Genomic DNA, 19450 nt, shown 5'->3' with positions numbered 1-19450 from the left:
TTATTACATCTTAAACTATTAATAGAGTTTAATATCCCCATCTTTACTCTTATTTTAATTCAAAAGGAAGAGAGTTCTGCTGTAGGGAAGTCAATTAAACTACTCATTACTATAAATATGATGAAGGTAGAAAAATTTTATATTACCATAATCCTGTAAGGTACTTGCAGGCAGATTTAAGAGAAAGCTTAGCAGACTATTTATGGTGTGTTCAACTTCACAGGTGTAAACTGTGAGTAAATCTGTGGTTGGGTGTATTTGATTAGTGCTTCTGCTCTGGCTGTGATGGCTCAATACACAAATATGGGCTGGAATAAATTGAGGTGAGAAAAGGGTTGAAGGCAGTCAAATGGCTATTTTAGGTTCTTGTTTGGGGCTCTCTAAAAGCAAAATTACTTACTTTAACTTTCAGTTGGTGGTTTTCCTATCCAGAAACTCTAGTTCATTTACTAATTCAATAAATAACTACTATAAGTGCCTACCACATACCAAGGAATATGAAATTAGTTTCTTATTCTTACACACAGGTCTTTAATGAATATTTACAGAGCTCAATATTATCCAGACCTGAAAGAATAACATTGTTATCAAAAGGCAAAACTCAGTACAGACTACTTCCTTTTGAAACCTATTTCAAATTCTCTTTGCAACTCTCTCCCCAGGGGAAGCAGGTGAGTGAAACTGGTTCTAGAACTTTGCATTTATGAACCTCAGCCAGTTACATTTAAATCACCTATGCAGCAGCACATAGAGCCACACAGATGATTTCATTCAAATCTATAGTTTGATTTGCTTATGAAATGCCACCCCATTTTAAAGCCTGAGTATTTTTTTAGTTCTCCACAGGTCATTGTTTGGAGGGCTCCATGATGAAATAAGTCTCCTCAAACATGTCCATTATTATCACTTGCCAAAAGAAAAAAGCATTTCAGAACATTTTGACCTAGGAAATATTTATTTCCTCTTTATTTTTCCAAAATATGTCTGGAATTACGAAGACAAGATTTAACATTGGTAAAAATATAAGTCAATAATAAGTAATACATTAAGTAAAATTACATATGATTGGTAAGCTTATTCCACTAACACCTTTAAAAAGATTTAGTATTCTAATCTTTAAAAAGTATTCATACTGGATTAAATATAAAATATATGGGCATCTTTTTAAAAGAATTCAAAGTTATGCCTCTGTCAGAAATATTTTCCCATTATTTGTGTAGGAAAATCAGGTTTGATTTATATCATTTTTACTTAAACTACCTTTTATGGGTCCATAACACACCTTATGTGTCAAGATTCTTCTTGCCTGTTCTTTTTTTTTCTTACCTCTTTTGGTACAGAAAACTCAGGTTAACTTTTTTTCAAGAATATCACCATTACAAGAACTGTATCTACAGAAAACAAAGGAAACTTGAAAATGACCTCAAAATATTACAATAGCTGTCTGAATGCAGTGAAGTGGAAGTAATAAACCTGGTGGAAGGAAATAAAACTGATGGGATATATAGATAGTAATCTGTTAATGAAAAAATAAGCTCAAGGAAGATCTAGGAGAGATAATGGAAAATAGAGCGAATAAGTCTTTCTAGACAGAAAACCATTTTGATGACAAGTTGATTCTAGTAATTAGAAATTTTGATACTGAAAAAAGCAATCAGATATAAGCAAGAAATGATGGTGGCTTGAAGGTTAGGACTTGTGGAGTAAATACTGTGGCCCCTAAAAGATCATCTTCTTGATTATAGAATAACTACTCTATTTCAGTGAATGTAGGATTAAAAACATGAGTACCTTTATGAAAAGAATATAAAGAAAATAGAAATTTTATAGATAACCAAATGAGTAAGAACTATTCCAAGAAAAATTCTCTAAACCAAAATAGATAATGGAAGTGTGAAGGGTATAATGAAAATCCTGTAGTATGAGTAGCACCTTAGAAAGTTACATGTACATTATTCAGTCTTTTCCATATGATCCCCACTGCCACCAAATGAGAGATGAAGATAATAATCTCAAATGAAAAGAATTCCACTCAGGCTAAATTTTCTAGGCTGTCTTTTGTATTTTTCTCTGTACCCATAACTTCTAGCATCTCTCGTTCCTATGATTTTGTTTTTGTTTTTTGCTAGAAAACAATAAGTGTTATGATCTTATCCTCTGGGATTCTTCTGCCTTTTTTTTCAGCAGAGGAAAACTGAATGGTATTATCAAGTCTTCTGTTTTCTACTGATACACGCTGGTGCGGAGGGCTAAACCAGAGTTATGTGCCATGTCTTTGTCTCTGAGCTGCTTGCTATCTGTACTCAAGAGTCCCTTCTGGATTTTGAGGTGAAGATTTTTTTCCCCCATTTACATACCTGTTGGCAGTTAAGACTGTTAATAAATTACTCCCTCTCCTTCCTACTTCTTAACTAATGGAGAGACTGGAAATGGTGTTGTTCAAAATGAACAAGTTGTCATGAATGAAAGTTCTGGAGAAAGCAGTTGAGGGTGAGCCTAAATCACCTGAACTATTGTCTTGACACAGCCCTCTTGATAGAGTTGGTAGAGCAGAAATGTTAATATAATCCACTGTCTGTCTTGAACCCTTGATGCAGAGAGAAGGAAAGCAGACCTTTCTACTTTGGAATTTTTAGAAAGCCAGACTCCTAGAGACAGACGAGCATGGTGATTATCAGGGATAGGGGAAAAGGGACGATAGTGGGCAAAAAAGGACAAACTTCCAGTAGAAGATGAATAAGTCCTGGGAATCTAATGTACAGCATGGTGATTATAGTTAATACTATATCTTATATACTTGTAAGGTGCTAAAAGAATAGATTTTTAAATATTCACACACCAAAAAATGGTAGTGATGTGGATATTATTGTGGTAAAAAATCGAGGTACTGTTTTTTTTCCTTCCCCTACTGCCTAGTCAAAGAACTTAGATTTCTGTTCCTGTCTCTTTTCCCTGGATTCCAGGAGTGGGAAGGTGACTCAGAACGGGTAAGTTGGGGAGGAGTTCCATTTCTCCTAGTTGTAGGGATGGCCATGGAACACAAAATCAATAGAATCCATTCAGAACTACTTAGAAAGCAGTTACATATCAGGGCCACAACCAAATCCTACTGGACCTACAGTCAGGACAACCTTGAGGCTGAGACTTTTTTGTTAAACAAATTACCTTTTTTTTCTTTTTGGTAAAGCCAGTTTGAGTTGATTTTTTTTTTTTTTTAAATAACTTATTTCTTAAAGTCTAGACAGTGTAGAGGTCAGACTGTTGGAATCTTATTTCTTTTACTGTAATTGAGCACAAGCATTTGATATGAATGTGTTTGCAATCTTAGGGTGGCTGTAATGATTCTGGTCTCTTAGTAGTCAGTCTGGTATAATCCCCTCCTTTAAGTGTGGGCTTACCCAGCAATAATCTTGTAATGAACAGAAGGCAAAGTGATGGATTATCCCTTCCAAGATGAACTTTTGAGGAGTTGTGGCTTTTGTCTTGTGTGCCCTTCCATCGTCTCTATCTCTGGTCACTTGCTCTGAGACAAACCAGTGACACTGTTTGAGCTGCTCAGTGGGGAGGTCCTAGTGGGGAAAAACCTGATGTCTCCAACCAATAGGCACGAAGGACCTGAAACAACAATCATATGAAAGAGCTTGGAAGGGGTTCCTTCCTGAGTTCAACCTCTAGAGGATTGTAGCCCCAGCTTGTACCTTGATCTCAGACTTGAGACACAGTGAGCCCAAGGACCCAGATAAACAGCTCTGAGCTTCTAAACCTACGGAACTATCAAGGAACTATGATAAAACAAATTTTTTAAGCTGCTAAATTTGGGGATAATATGTCATGTAGCAGTAGCTAATTAATGGAGTTAACCCCCAAATGGATTAACACCATATTTGTCCTTTTAAAAAAAACCTGCTTAATTGGAATGATGTAATACATCATTCCAACAGTGTTGACAACACTAATTTATTAGTGAAATTTAAATTATTAAATCTATGTATCTTTTCTGGTATAATATAAATACCTGGAACAAATTTTTAAAAAAAGGAGACTGGATAGTGGAGATAACCAGCAATTTCTACTACCTTAACCAGCAATTTTTACTACCTTAACCATCAACTTCTTGCACACTAGCACACTACTGGTGGGGTAAAGTAACATTCACCTATTCATACCATTTATTTCTCTGGCTAATAAATTTCCAACTATCTTAGGAGTTTTTACCCCTATTTTGATTAATGCTGTTGTATTTTTTTTTTTTTTTTTTTGCTGCTTTCTTGTCCCTTTACTTGTTGGTTTTATTAGGTATGGAGGATGGGAATGTTATGACCCTGTTTATTCTGCCATTTTTTCTGTCAGCTTTATTTGATATATGCTATTGGGTTTACTCAGGATACTTTCTAATCTTTGAGGCATGTGATTTCTTCTTTCACCCTATAATTTTTTTTAAGTTTATTTTGAGAGAGTGGGGCAGAGAAAGAAGGAGAGAGAGAATCCCTAGCAGGCCCTGTGTGGTCAGAGTGGAGCCCAATGTGGGGCTTGAACCCACGAATCATGAGATCATGACCTGAGCTGAAATCAAGGGTCAGATACTCAATCAACTGAGCCATCTGGGTGCCTGTCTCACCCTATAATTTTAAGGAAAGGACACATGTAATAGATCTATGTAAATAATATATGCACATATATACATATGTATATACATATATACATATATAATTCCAGCTATGGTAGAAATTATGAAAAGATATCTAGGTTATGATCAGTGGATTGTCCATTAACTTTTAAAATTCGTGTATCTTTTCTCTTACTGGATTAAAAGCTTCTTGGGGGCAGAGAACCCTCAAATGTACATAGTTATATAAAGGCAAGAAATCAAGATGAATTCAACAAGAGATGAGAAAGTGGGTTCAGGTGAAAAGGAAGGGGAAGGAAATATGGGTGAATAATTTATGCTAAACTTTATGAAATAGAAATATTTGGTATATACTGACAGGCTTGACTACCATGGGAATTAATTGAAGAAAAATGGACACTCAATTTTTTTTAAATTTTTTTCTTTAACATTTATTTATTATTGAGAGACAGAGAGACAGAGCGTGAGCAGTATAGAGGTAGAGAGAGAGGGAGACACAGTATCCGAAGTAGGCTCCAGGCTCTGAGCTGTCAGCACAGAGCCCGACGCGGGGCTCGAACTCACAAACTGTGAGACCATGACGTGAGCTGAAGTCGGTCACTTAACCAACTGAGCCACCCAGGCGCCCTGACACTCAATTTAAAGTATCTATCTACATTACATATCAATTCAACATTATTCAAATATATAAACATGACTAAACATGTAAATTATGGTCAAAAGAGACAGGAAAGCAAGTAACACATTTTATTAACTTTCAGTGATGCATAAGATAATTGAATAATCGCCCTTGTAGGTAATTTTTTTTCTTTAATTCAACTCTCATGCTTTCATGAAAAGAACAAACCAAATGCTAATGAAAATATTATACCTTAATACCTACAGCCAAACTTCTGGCCAGTGTTATTAGTTGATACCCATTATTTATGACCAGTGCAGTTTAATTACCTGAGCCTCTGAAGCTCAATGATCAATGTTGTGTGGTTTATTTTACCAAACTGAACATACTTCAAATGACAAACATAGATTTATCAAAACATATTTTATTAATGCTGTCATGACTTTCTTGAGACTGTTTTTTCTGCATAAAACTAAAGATACTATGTTAAAAAAAAAAAAGTGTCCTTGTCCTTTAATGGTGGGTAAGCAAGGCAAGGTTTCAGGAAGGTAAAAAACGTGTCCTGGCACCTAACTGAATTATTCAGTTGGGTCCTAGTCGACTTATGAAATAAGATAGAGAATGTTAAATAATAATTCTTGTGGAAAGTGATATCAGGCAAATGAGTTTTACTCAAACTGCTTTGTCCATGCTCTTATTCTAAACTAATGAATTTCTACTTTCTCTTCACATGAATATAATTCCCCATATGTGCTAGGTACCTATATTACTAGCATGTTTAAGTGCTCCTTGAGAAAGGATAACTTAGATGCCATCCTTGTTCTCTATGGTCTTTGCTACTAGAAAGGAATACTGTAGTCTATAAGGGCATAGTCAACTTATCACTGTTAAACCTTACAAAGTTAATATATATGCAAGTGTGTGCATATACACATACAAATACACTCTGTACACCAAATAGAAGACTATATAGTGTTGCACTTACACTCATTTTTCAATACCCCTTACCATACCTAGCATGGAGTTTCCAGAGTCCATGAAGTAGGCTGCAGTATCTGGGTACATTTTTAGTTCTACTTAGGTAAGGTTAGACTTCTTTGTGCTCAAGATTAGGGGAGCTTTCTCAGAATTAGAGTGCTAGGGAAGATGCAGGTGGTGTGATTGTCAGGCTAATAGAAGATGCATGGTATAGTTGTTGGCATCTTATTAGAAGTTCAGGCTTATGGCTCAATTATCCACTTGGAGGCAAAACTTTGTATAAAACATATTATCTGGTCATAAGATACATTGAGAACTGCTATCTGTAAAGACTGGTTCCAGAAGTATATCAAGGCAGACTGGAAACAGGCCAAATAATTTGGCAAGACCCATGTGATCTCAGACAATTGTAAGTAGGCATACCTGTCATAGACAAGTATCCACAGTTCAGATAGATTTGTAGGATTGAGGGGTAGGGAGGAGATTCAACCAGGCAACACACTTCATAACTGATTATATCTTGGAATGAAACTAGAATTCTAAGACTTGGGGCACCTGGGTGGCTCAGTCATCAAACATCTGACTTCGACCAGGTCATGATCTCACAGTTCATGGGTTTGGTCTCCATGTCCGGCTCCATGCTAAGAGTGGGCTCTGTGCTGACAGCTCCAGCTCGAGCCTGGAGCCTGCTTCAGATTCTGTGTCTCCCTCTCTATCTACCCCTCCCTGGTTTGCTGTATCTCAAAGATTGATGTAAAAAAAAAACAAAACCAAACAGACAAAAAAAACCCTCTAAGACACAATCCAGTTACATTTAAAAAGCCATCACCACAAAGGAAGTGAAAAAAAAAAATAACAAAAACAAAAAAAAAACAAAAAACAACTGACTTGGGAGCTAATGGACTCCAAACTGTTCACCCATAGGGTTCTAACCTAGCTCTATGGTTAGCCAAGAAGAGTGAAGGATGGGAGAGTTATGCTGCCAGTCAAGAGTGCAGAGGCAGAGTATCAGTAGTCCCAGATGAGGGAGTTTTAGGAAGCCGTGGCCAGAGGAAGTAAGGTTAAAAAGCTGAAAAGTGGGAGATGGATTGATACTCATCATTTACTTCTGCATAGAGTAAGGGTAGGCAACATAAAGAGCTGAAAACAAAAGAAATGGAAGTGGTTTCCAGATTTAATAAAAATGTTAAAGGAAAATCTGTAGAACAACTATTTTAAACAACTTTTAAATCAATTCTATGAAATGTCATATATTTAAACCAAGTATAAATTTAAAATGGAATAGGTAAAAAATCATGCTGTACTTTGTAGTTATTACAGACTTGGAGAGAATATGCAAATTGTGACTTAGGGGCAGGAGCTTGTGATGTACCAGAGGAGATCCTGTGACCTGGCAACGTCAGCAAATTTAGGGCTGTCTCCAACATTTAAGTTGCAGTTAGAAGAAAGACTGATGTAGATTTAATATAGAGACTGAGGATTTTTTTAAGCAGTAGCTGGCCTAGAACTATTTAGCAACTGTAGGTTTTATCTTAATTTTCATTACAAATTAGCCATCTACATATCTTTTTTTCTACCCCAATAAGAAGGCTAATCTTCAGTATTTGTCACTAACACCAGCCTTGCTCATCTTCAGCTATATTCACTTTCTTAAGGAAATCTCAGTTTTGTAGTCATTAGTGATCATTATCCTTAAATGAAAATGGACTGGAAATAACTTTTATATCATTCTTATTGGGTAATTTAAGGGAGAAAATGGGAATATTAATGTTGAAAATGTACAGTATTATAGCTAAAAAGCCTGTTGAAGAGAATAACAAGGATTACCAAGAAAGAAGCATCCTTGTCTGGATGCTTCACATAAGGTCTCCATTATTTCATTCCCATTACCAGAAAAATCTCCTCCTTGCCTTCCACATCAAAGAGAAAGAATGCCAGCCAATACAACCTAGCACCAAACTGGTGCTCTGAGCTCTTACTACTTGAAGTACCAGCTTTCTTTTATTGCCAGAATTATTCACTAAAACCCGAATTCATGCTTGAATTCTCCATCTTAAAAGATCTGATAATATAACTTTTACTCTCAATCTGGACCAAGCATTCATAAGCATGAAGCCTTACTTGCCAGATGCTGCCTTTACTCTTCAGTGAAAACAAAGTACCCAAAGGTACTCTCACTTTGTAGTAACCTGTACTCAACAGCAGATGGGAGACAGCAAGTCTAGGCTCAAACAAGAGTGGAAAAACACTGACCAGCCCTGCAGACAGGAAGCAGGACAAGGCACTCAGTGCTCTTTTCCACTTAGATTTGGGTTACACAGAACCTGTTGAGATTGTACCAAATGCTAGTCGAAGCTCCGCCCAGCTGGGCTCACCAGCAACCTGCCTGTAGTAGACACTGACGTTCCCCCGCCCCCCACCCGTATCTTTCTGTTGCTGCAGTTTCTGAGGCTATCTTACCCTTCGACTTACCCGTTTTTCTCATCCACTTTTTCATATTCCGCTTTCCACTCTTGTTGCAAAATCCAACTTCATTGCATTTCAAAAGTTCTCTGTAATTAGTCTCTTTATAAGTCTTCCATTTGCTTCCCATCTTAACCTGAAACCTGGATTTCCACTAGAAACTTCTGCTTTTTCTGCAGCCTCCATGCATGGAAATTGGTCCATTTATCTCCCCTCATGTTATTGACCATGAAGCCAGGAGGCAAAGTCCCCGTTCTTCTAACCATGCTTTTCAAAGCATTCTTTCACCCTCTATCCATAGAATACCATCCTTCAAATTCCTACCCTCTTGCCCTCCTTTTCATTAATCTACTTTGAGGAGTCACTTGTTTACATTCATTCATGGCTTAAACTGAACTAAAGGCACTTTCCTTTTCTCCAATTGCCCCAAGAGTGAGAAGTACACGTGTCTATTTGGATATTCATCAGACAACCAAATCTGTTTATTTTCGTCATTCAGTGACCTCTGTTACCCCTCCCTTTCTGCAGCTGACTCCCAAGAGTACACTTTAAATTTCTAAAACCTTGGTTCTTACTCTAATTTTTCACTACAACTTTCTATTCCTTTTATAACATCATTTCTTAAGAATAGAATACATGATATGTAGGTCACTTAAAATATTTGATTTTGCAATGGGGGGAAAGATGAGAAACATCTTAAACTTTGAGGAAGATATCAATGTCAGTGGATTTTTTAAAGTTGTAGAGAACAAAAACAATTTAAAAAAAAATTTAAAGATTCAATAGAGAAAAAAGAAATGCCAAAAATTATTTGTAAAGTTGAATAAAGTAGAAATAACATGAGTTTAAAGAAAAACACAGAAGGCACAATTAAAAGATCGAATCCTTAAACTTTTTTTAAATAAAGGAGAATGTCCTAAATACCAATAAATCAGAGTCTTAGATAAATGACCGATTTCTTGAAGAGTTTCTAGAAATGGATTCAGGAAGTCAAGAATTTGAAAAGCCTATAACGATGGAAATTGAATTTATAGCTGGCTTTATGTCATGCACACAAATACACTAGGCCCAGATACTTATGTTCTGCTTTACCCTATTGCTGATTTTCAAACTTTTAAACAAGATTTTCTGAAAAAAAAAAAAAAAAAAAAGGCTATATATTTCCCCTGAATACAGTTTTATTTTTCAATGAAATATGTTTCTGGAAAGGTGAAATCCCCACATTTCACAAATGAAGAAACTGAAAACTAGGAAGATGAGCTTTACGTGGTTAAGGGGATGTATTCCCCATAATTGTTCCAGTTACAACAACTGCAGAAACAAACAACAACCAAAACAAAACAAACCCCACTAGTCCATAACTTGTGACATTTTTTTTTTTTTTTAAACAACCTTAATTTGGTCCGTGAATCTGCTACCTGGGGGGAAATGTCAAAGAATTTGCAGACCGTTTTAAAGCCCTCCCACTAACCCGAAAAGCAGTGTTTTTAAAAGATGTGAATTGAAAGAAGTAAGATAGACACTTAGAACTGAGACTGTCTGGACAATGATCCAAAGAGACTCAGAACATAGGATTTTCACCCTCAATGAAACAGTGCATTCATATGATAGGAAAAAGAGGATAAGTAGGCAGAGGGAAAGATTTGGACCTGAGGTTCCTGGGGCAGAGGACACACATTTTGGAACAGTTGCGGACCGCAGCAAATCCTCTCAGGTATAAAGTTCCTCTTAAGAGTGTACCATAGTAACATCATAGCCCAGCTGCTCCCCCTCATTTTGTGTCCACCTCTTCATTCTTTTTTTTTATTAAAAAAATTTTTTTGAACGTTTATTCATTTTTGAGAGACAGAGTGTGAGTGGGGGAGGGGCAGAGAGCAAGGGAGACACAGAATCCAAAGCAGGCTCCAGGCTCTGAGCTGTCAGCACAGAGCCTGGTGAGGGGTTGGAACTCACAGAAACAATGACCTGAGCCAAAGTCGGACACAACCGACTGAGCTACTCAGGGTGCCCCACCTCTTCATTCTTCAAAGCGTGAGCCAAGGAATCTTGGGTATTGAGGTTAAAAAAAAAAAAAAAAAAAATCCTGCAGTGTTAGGAAAGACCAACCCACTAGCAGGACAAAAACATGTCTGTCTTAGCCAGGATTCTAGAGCAAGAAAGTCACATTTCCCCCTCCCCCCCCGCCCCCTTCAGGATTCTTATTACTGATGCAGGCCTTGGTTCTTGATGAACCATAATGCATCTCATTATGAGATCATAATGCAACATTGCTAACATACATTGAAAAATATCTTAGGGGCGCCTGGGTGGCGCAGTCGGTTAAGCGTCCGACTTCAGCCAGGTCACGATCTCGCGGTCCGGGAGTTCGAGCCCCGAGTCGGGCTCTGGGCTGATGGCTCAGAGCCTGGAGCCTGTTTCCGATTCTGTGTCTCCCTCTCTCTCTGCCCCTCCCCTGTTCATGCTCTGTCTCTCTCTGTCCCAAAAATAAATAATAATAAAAAAAAAAAAAAGAAAAATATCTTAAATAGCTTGAAAGCAAGAATTGCCCCCAAATTTTCAAGAGAATAGTAGAAACAATATACCCACCTCATTTATGAGCTTAATATTTTTAATATTTTTAAAAAATGTTTTATTTATTTTTGAGAGAGAGAGAGAGAACAAAGTACGAGCAGGGGAGGGGCAGAGAGAGAGGGAGACAGAATCCTCAAAGCAGGCTCCAGGCTCTGAGCTGTCAGCACAGAGCATGACATGGGGCTCCAACTCACCAGCAGTGAGATCGTGACCTGAGCCAAGGTCTGAAGCTTAACCAACTGAGCCACCAGGTGCCCCTATGAGCTTACTATTGAAATGATAAAGTGACAGCTTTCTGTCCCCCTTCCTATTGTCAAAAACTGACGTCTGTGCTTCTGAGCAAAATACGCATAGACAGAGTTTGGGATAAAGAGGAAGGATAACTTTGTTGCTTTGCCTGGCAAAGGAAAGCTGCAGCAGGTTATGGCCTTCAAAATACTGCACACTTGACCCAAGGAAGGGGCGGCGGCGGGGGCGGGGGGGTGGTTACAGGGAAATACAACATCTTGCTTGTTTTGACAGGAATTGTGTACTTGCTGCCAACCTCCTTTATCAGGTCTTTAGGGTGGTGCTGAGTTCCTGAACAAAAAGCTAAGAAGGGAGGAGGGGAGGTTTGCAGAAGAAAAAAAGTTACTTTAAACTCCAGCCTCACTGAGGCCACTTGGGTTTTTCTATTACTGGTAGAAACTCCATTACTGGAGTGGCACTGTACCAAGGTAAAGCTGTCTATTCCCCAGGCTCCTTGTTAGAAGAGGGGTAGACCTGTGACTATTTTGGTCCAAGTACAGGTTACTGAATCAAGATTCTGAGAAGACAATTTTTTTTTTATTTTTTTTTAACTTTCATTCAGTTTTGAGAGAGAGTGTGTATGTGCAGGAGAGGGGCACAGAGAGAGGGAAACACAGAATCTGAAGCAGGCTCCAGGCTCTAACGAGCTGTCAGTACAGAGTCCAACCTGGGGTTCAACCCACAAACCCAGGAACCATGAGATCATGACCTGAGCTGAAGTTGGATGCTTAAACTGACTGAGCCACCCAGGCACCCCTAGAAGACCTTTTAAAAGATGCCTGACTCAACTTCACAATGCCCTTTTATTCTTTTTTTGTCTCTTACCTGAACTGCCTGTGTCTTGACTCTTGAAGTCCTTTCTTGAGCATGATGATAAGGTTCACAATTACTGCCTGGTTTGAAATCTTTTGTGTCCTCTTTTCAAACCACATGAATTTATTGCCCTCCCCAGCTCCCTTCTCTTCTCTGTGTTTAAAAGTATATAGGAAACATTGCAAAAGTGATTTATTTTCCTCCTCTAACAAGAATCCATAACTAGGGCAATGGCCCTACAATGTCATCAATGCTTTGGGCACCATCTACCTATGGGGCCTGCAGGTTTGAAAAGTGACTTTTATCCTCAGTTGCAACAGGGCTTCTGCACTCCCATGCATCACAAAGACATTCCAGAAGATAAAAGGAGAGGTGGAAACTAAAAGTAAAATGGGAATGACAGCTAAATCTGTTTCATTTAATCCAAGAATAAAGCACTCTCCTGGGGTTCTGCCCAGTATTATTCCATTTACATTTTGCTGGCCAGAAGCATATCACTTGGGCCACACCTAGGTGGGCAGCAGCCTGGAAAATCATGTACTTAGCTGGAAACATTATTAAACCAAATAGAATTGGGTTTCTGTTCCTTTAAAAAAAAAAAAAAAAAAGGCAGAGGAGGGGATGGAGTGGACAGTCAGTACTGTCTAGTTATGACCTCTTTCTCTTTAACATCTGATCTTGTTTGATTATATGTAGCAAACCAAAGTCATTTGGATATTTAATATTTAGTCCAAATTAGACATATGGACATTTTTCAAGATAGGAAAAAAGTCATAGAATTTCAGTAATTTTAACTATTAATGCATACAGACCATTTGTCCAGTCTTCTAAAGAGATTGCATTAGTGTATGTGATACATTCAGATTATTATATTTATATTGGCAGTTAGCCCCGATTTATTAAAAAATCTAGGATAACTTTGTCTAACTTCCCAGTGAAAGCTTTTGGATATTATATTCTTAACCCAAATGTCCTTATTATATTTTCCTCAGGCGTTTAGCCATTTTGTTACATCTTACAGCGGCAATAATTCTCTATTCCATAAAAAATGGAATTTTACAAGCAGGACAAACGGTTCCATAAATTAGGAGGAATACCTGCCTGTGCTGGAGAAACGCATTTCTTTCTTATTCACACTTTTGTGATGTATTTGTCTTGGAATCACACTCTCATTTTTCTTAAATTTACAACTCCTTTTTATGGGTTGAAAATCCAGTGAAAAATTGGTTGACACCTAGAATATCAAGAAGCAAGGAATTTATAAGTAAAATGCATATTTCCTATATGAATGTTTTCTCAAAACCTAGCTCTTTCTAAAATGTTCCTGAGTGTATTTAGTAAGGTTTTTCCCCCAGCCCACTTTCAGTAGTAAAGGTGTGTGTAAATACATAGGTACATGAATGTAGTTACCCGTGTCGTTGAGAATTTTTTGTTTTTCTGAAACAAAATCTCATTGGTATTTTTTTCTTGAAGATGTACTAGTTTTGATGCAAATCTGTAGATGACAATTGCTAAAGGAAAATAATCCTGTAAAAACAATAGAACAACAATAATTTACATTTTGCATTTCAGTTAATATTGCATCTGATCATTTTCTCACATGTTACCAGTGTGGCAACTTTATCAGAATGGGTAAGCACTTTTCATATTTTCACATTTGAATCATGTAGTTATAGGTCAAGTCAGGACTATAGAACCCAAGCGTTTTGTGCAAGACAGACACTTCAAAGCCCATGCAAACACTGAAAATAACATTTGTAGAAGTATGAATTCTAACATTGTTGCCAAGTATTTTAAAATGTCCATTGGAATCTATGCTAGGTGTTTAAAGCTAACGCAGATACAAGAATGAACAAGACACATGCTGTGACCCTCCAACACTTAAAATCCTGCCCAGTATATATTAAGTACCTACTAAATTCTAAGAAAAAAGTATAAAAATTAAAAAATTACTATTTTTTTTCAAAATGTACGTGGCTTAAGAATTTCAACTTAAATATTCTGAAATATTTTTCTTCTGATATTCTTAGTACAACTCTTCATAAGAGTCAATACTAATTTATTTTTTTATAAATGTACAATATCTCTGAACTTTTATAGATTTTCTGCAAATGGATCAGACTTCACTCATAAATATGTATTAAGCAACTACTGTATCCCAAGTCCCATGCTTTGGAAAGTTTGTTGATCCATAAACTTTAGTTAAAGAAAAAGTTCAGGTTTGCAGGGGCAAAAAGTTAAAGCTAAATTTAATTATGCATTCATACTTCATATGACTTTTTAAAAATAAAATTCCTAATGTTTTATTTCTATGTCAGTTTCAGATTAAATAGATCGAGGATTAACTTTTAGCAAGCCACTTCTGCATTGGTGAATCATGACTCCTCTCCAAATATTTTAAAATGTCCACTGGAGTCTATGCTAGGTGTTTAAAGCTAATGCAGATATGAGAATGAACAAGACACATGCGGTGACCCTCCAACACTTAAAATCTAGCAGACAAAAAAAGTAATACTAGTACAAGGCAAAATGAAATGTGGAATGTTTGTTACAGGTGTTTGGGAGAGAAAGAGAAAGTGAGAGGGAATGAACGTTCTCTTTGTGACTTCAGAAAAGTGCTTTATGTATTATCCTGAAAGGTAGGCATTCCCATTTTATTGATGAGAAACTGTAAAAAGACAATTGTACTGCAGGGTCTGTATCAATCTATCTCTGAGAGTCTTGGTAGAACAAAGCACTCCCTCTGCCCACCTACCCCACCCTGCCACACAAACATTTTCATTGTTAGCAAGAAATAAACTTTTCTTGGGTTGTATTACTTAGCTTTGGTTGTATTCCTGACCCTCAGTCAGAGGCATTCTGGGTAGAGGAAACAGTAAATATAAATGTTTCAAAGAGTACATCAAGAGTGTGAAATAGCAACAAATGTTGTATGGCAAGAGTAAGTCACCTGTGTAAGGTAATAATGTGGGAGGAAATTATAAAGACCAGTTAGGTCTGTGGTTTGGAAGTCCTTAACTGCTGGAAGGAAAGCAACAGTCCTCAATGCAGTAGGTGTAATTCAGTGCTTAGGCAGCAGGCTCAATATATCCCATGAAGATTGCATTAACATGCAATGCATAGGCTAAAAGTGCTTTCTAAACTAATGAATCTATTATTCTAGATTTTGAATCTGTTCTCTGTATTAAGTAGATATAAACAATCCTCCTCTCAAATGGTTTTTGTAAAATCTATAAGCTGGATATAGTCAGTTTTGGAATGATGTTATTTAAAATAAACATGTTTGCTGTATTAGACAACTAAGGATGATAATATTAGGAATATAAATATACTAATGATGAGGATTTGGGGTGATGGGTGGGTGCAGAGCCAACAGCCAAGAAAGAATTCTTGAAGATGTTTTTCGTGCAAAGAGGTGATTTTATTAAAGCTTGGAACAGGACCCATGGGCAGAAAGAGCTGCACTGGGGTTGTGAAGAATGACTGGTTTTATACTACAAGTTGGGGAGGTAAAGCCCAAACTGGGAGGCCTCCAGGAGGACTTTGATATGCTAAAGAGGATTCCTAAGATATCTGAGGCCTTGCTATTGTCATGCTAAAGTTGTTTTTCCCTCTAGTGAGGCATTGACGTTAGGGAGGTAGGAGGTTCCTGGAGGTTTCTGAGGCAAGAAATACTCGCCTCAAGTATTTGTCAAAGGGCTGCAGGTTATAAGGAAATTTAATTTTACCTGCCATTTCCTTCTTGTCTTTGTTCCCCCACATCACTATGGAGGGGAGGGTGATATTAGAGGCTCCAGGAAAGTCTATTGGTTTCTGGAGATGAGGCTATTGATAAGATTGCCCTTTTGTAATTCCCTGAGACATTTGTAAACTGATGGAGACTCATGTCCTGTATGACTGTGATCTCTATCAACTAACCATTTGTCTTCTTTCCTTTGTTCTCTTGCAGCCAGGAGTGCTTGAGGAATATCACATGTATCCCACCTGGGGGCCGGGTGTGCCAGCTTTTGCTGCTTGCCCTATGGTCCCTCATCACTAAGATATAATAACTGTTCAACTAACTGGTAACTTGAAGAAATACCAAAAGCTATTTTGGTAAAGATTTGGTTGTCTGCCCTTAAATCATTGCTAGGATTGTTAATATACAAAAAGGGCTTTCCCATAGCTTGGATTCAACAGCAATGGCTGGTTACCATCTATAGTGTAATATATATTAAATATTGTTCTTCTTTCCAACTGGAGCCACACGTGGGGTAGATACTGGGCTAGGAGAAACTTCCATTACTGCAAATCACAACTGAAGGTCTAGAGCCTGAAAGTGAAAGCAAAGATGGTACTCAGTGGACTGGAGCAAAGATCTGGGCAGATAAGCAAATATTGAAACAACAGTAGCAAATAGGCAGTAGGGCATTTTGAAACTCATGTAGGGTCATAGAGCACACCCAGGAAAAAAGGTAGCAATCCCTGCCACCACTCTAGCTCCTCCCCTTTGCAGATGAGCTATACAGTCCCTCTGCAGATTTAAAGTTCTAGATATGCTGTGGTACCTGGATGGCTCAGTCAGTTAAGGGTCTGACTTTGGCTCAGGTCATGATCTCACTGTTCATGAGTTCCAGCCCCAAGTCATGTTTTGTGCTGACAGCTCAGAGCCTGGACCCTGCTTTGGATTCTGTGTATGTGTGTGTGTGTGTGTGTGTGTGTGTGTGTGTGTGTCTCTCTCTCTCTCTCTCTCTCTCTCTCTCTTTCTCTTTCTGCCCCTCCCCAGCTCACGCACTCTTATGTGCTTGCGTGTGCTCTCTCTCTCAAAAATAAACATTAAAAAAAATAAAGTTCTAGATATGCTATAGAGTATTCCAAGACCTCTATAATAAAGAAGCATCACTGAAACAGTCTAAATGATAAGAGATGCATATTTTTAGTATGTTTGATTTTGTTAGAAATTAGGAAGATAAAGCTGATTTTTAGCTGATTTTTAAAAAGTGTACTAATTTGCACATTTTTCAAAATTCAATCTTAAGAAATCTTCAGCTCAAAAGATATTAATTTTCTAAGAACAGATCTTTGTTCAAATGCTCTTTAGAATTACTATAGAATTAACTTTTCTCCAAATTAAGATGTCAGAGTTCCCAAGATGTCCCATACTGAAGAAACCTCTTTTGAGTTAAAGAAGCCTATTTCCACAGAAGTTTTTTGTTTGTTTCTATGAAAACAAACCTAGTAATACCCCTTTAGTCCTAGACTAGAATGCTTAAACCACGGTTTCTCAACTTTGGCACTACTGAGATGTTAGACCTCTATTTGTTTTCTATTGGTGTAACATAATAAAGAACAAATTAGTCAACTCAAAGACAACACCCATTTATTAATATGCAATTCTGTAGGTCAGAAACCCAATACAGACTAGATGGGTTGTTTCTCTACTCTGGCTTGGGCTGAATTCTCATCTACAGGCTTCATATCCTTTTCCAAGCTCATTCCTATTATGGGAAGAATTCAGTTCCTTGTGGTTTTGAGATCGAATACCCTGTTCTTTTGCTGGAAGAACTTCTCTCAGTTCTGAGAGGCTGCTCACACAGATCCTTGAACACAGGCCCCTGAATCTTAGCAACAGAGAACTTCCCTTATATGTTTTCTTCTTCTGTGACCATCAGGAGAAAACGCTCTGCTTTTAAAGGGTTCATATGATACCTACTTGATTATCTTTCTATCTTAAAGTTGGCCAGAGCATATAACTGAATTACAGGCATGAAATCTCATCTATTCACAGTTCCAGTGTGAACTGGATGGGATGGGATGATCTATCTTAAGGGACATCTTAGAACTTTGCCTACCACAGGGCAGAGTAACTCTTGGTTGTGGGTTCTCTTCTATGCATTGGGGAATGTTTAGCAGGATCTGTGGCCTCTATCCACTAGATAACAGTTACATGCTCCACCCAGTTGTCATAATCAAAAATGTCTCCAGACCTTGACAAATATATGCTAGGAGGCAAAATTGCCCCTGCTTACAAACCACTGGTGAAAAAACCCTACTATGTAGCTCCACACAAAAATATGCAGTTATATTTTTTTATAGTCCTGTAAAATACAGATTTTATTAATACAATTTATTAACTTGGTGCTGATCTTTAAGTGTGTTTCCTAGCCACCATCTGTATAATAAGCATCTGCCTCATGGAACGACAGCCTTTGTTTAACTTTGGTAGCTAACCACTGTGATAACCCAGTCTTTAAAACTTAGGCAGATAGAAGGCAGAGTAGTGGAAACCACAAATATTTAGAGAATTCATTAGTACAAGTCAGAGCTTGGAGTGTATTGACTTTCAAGTTCTAGTTTCCCTTCAGTCTGGTATGAATTTGCTACCTATGGAAATTTTTCTACCCTCTTCAGGTTTATTTATATCTTTAACATGCAGCATTTTCAGGGTTTTAAGTTTCACAGTTTTACAACTAACTCTGTAAAATGGAAGTATCTTTTATTACTTCTAAAAAGTATCTTTTGTGAGTTTCTGGGGACAGCCACTTCAAATGTTCTCAGATTGCTAAAAACTTTCATGTCCATTCTCTCATAATATTTTTGAATTTATGGATTTTATAATATTCCTTCTTGACTTTTATTTCTCCAGGTTGAAGGATTCCAATTTTTAAAACTCTTTACTTATATAGTAGCATTTTTTGGTTCCATAATTCATGAGGCCTCAAGCTTCTGTGAGGAGAGGATAGGTTGCCTTTTTTTTTTTTTTTTTTTTTTTTTTTTTTTTTTGTGAAGCCTTGATATCAGTGGTATGGAGAGAAGGGGTATGGACTGACACTACCAAAGCAGATTACTAACTGGTTATGTGACTTTAGACTACTTAAATTTCGGTCCTTACTGTCCATGTACTAATCTAGGTATTATTTATCTCTAAGATTGTTTAAAAAAAAAAAAAAAGCTGTAGGGGCACCTGGGTGGCTCAGTCGGTTAAGTGTCCCACTTTGGCTCAGCTCATGATCTCACAGTTGGTGGGTTCGAGTCCCACGTCGGGCTCTGTGCTGACAGCTCAGAGCCTGGAGCTTGCTTCAGATTCTGTGTCTCCCTCTGTCTCTGTCCCT

This window comes from Leopardus geoffroyi, chromosome A1 (genome assembly GCF_018350155.1).
Source record: "Leopardus geoffroyi isolate Oge1 chromosome A1, O.geoffroyi_Oge1_pat1.0, whole genome shotgun sequence".
Taxonomy (NCBI): Eukaryota; Metazoa; Chordata; class Mammalia; order Carnivora; family Felidae; genus Leopardus; species Leopardus geoffroyi.
Note: the sequence above shows the minus strand (reverse complement) of the source record.